A 1,273-nucleotide genomic window follows, 5' to 3' on the forward strand; every position below is an offset into this window, starting at 1 on the left:
CACACACACACACACACACACACACACACACACACACACACACACACACACACACACACACACACACACACACACACACACACACACACACACACACACACACACACACACACACACACACACACACACACACACACACACACACACACACACACACACACACACACACACACACACACACACACACACACACACACACACACACACACACACACACACACACACACACAGGAGGAGGAGGACACGCCCTTTCGGGGACACACCGCACCTATTCTCCTCTTGCACAAAGTCTAGTAAGGGGCGGAGTCTAGCCAACTACACAGGCCGGGGCTTCCGCTTTACTTCTGCGTCTATGCAAAACAGATGGGGATTGCTTCAGTAATATCATAGCTTTATTCCGATACTGTTTTAACTAAGCTAAATTGTTCGTTTTTGTTGTACTTTTTTTTGTCCAAGTCTGTGTTTATGTTGTTAATGTACGTACCGTTCGTTTTCATCGTTTGTTTTGTCAGTTTCTCAGTTATTTATTAGTTTTAAGTGTAGTAACGTAGCCAGTCAGTCAGCCAGCTACAAGCTACCACTGGGTAACAGGTCCGGTGCCGGCCGGTCGCCACAATTCCATCTCGCCCCAGCTTTTTTCCGCCGACCCAGAGACTCGCTGTTAGCACTGGACCAGGGCTAAGGTTAGGCATAGTTTTACTGGGGGTAGGTTTAACAATAGGGTTAGGTTTAGGCATCGTTTTACTGAGGTGTAGCTACTTCGTTCAGCCATGGCTGCCGCAGCTGTGTTCTTCTACACAAGATGCTTGGACGAACTGCCAAAAATGAAAGTGACTGAGGGAAGACTGGGGGCAGCTGTGTTCTTCTACACAAGATGCTTGGACGAACTGCCAAAAATGAAAGTGACTGAGGGAAGACTGGGGGAAGCCACTTTGCTTGTCCCCGTGGATTGGAAATAGGATTTAAAATGCTATCCGATGATAGCGTGGATTACAGCACAGTTGTGTGCAATTATTCAACAAAGAATTCACATATCACCGCGCCTCGTCAAGCCTCCAGTATCGGCTCAATGCGAAACATGTTGCACCTAGCCTAGCCTGGAAGCTAACGTCAATCAACAACAGTAGCTCTGGTCGATAGCGTAGTTAGGACTCAGGAGTTCTATGGTACTTAATTTGATCCTTTCCCCTCACTCACACCCGCTGCCTCGTTTTTAACATAAAAAAAGATGTGAAAGCCTACTTTCCTCCTTCTAACACTATGGATCAGAGAG

The sequence above is a fragment of the Protomyctophum bolini genome (genome assembly GCF_963924005.1).
Source record: "Protomyctophum bolini genome assembly, chromosome: 7".
NCBI classification, from domain to species: domain Eukaryota; kingdom Metazoa; phylum Chordata; class Actinopteri; order Myctophiformes; family Myctophidae; genus Protomyctophum; species Protomyctophum bolini.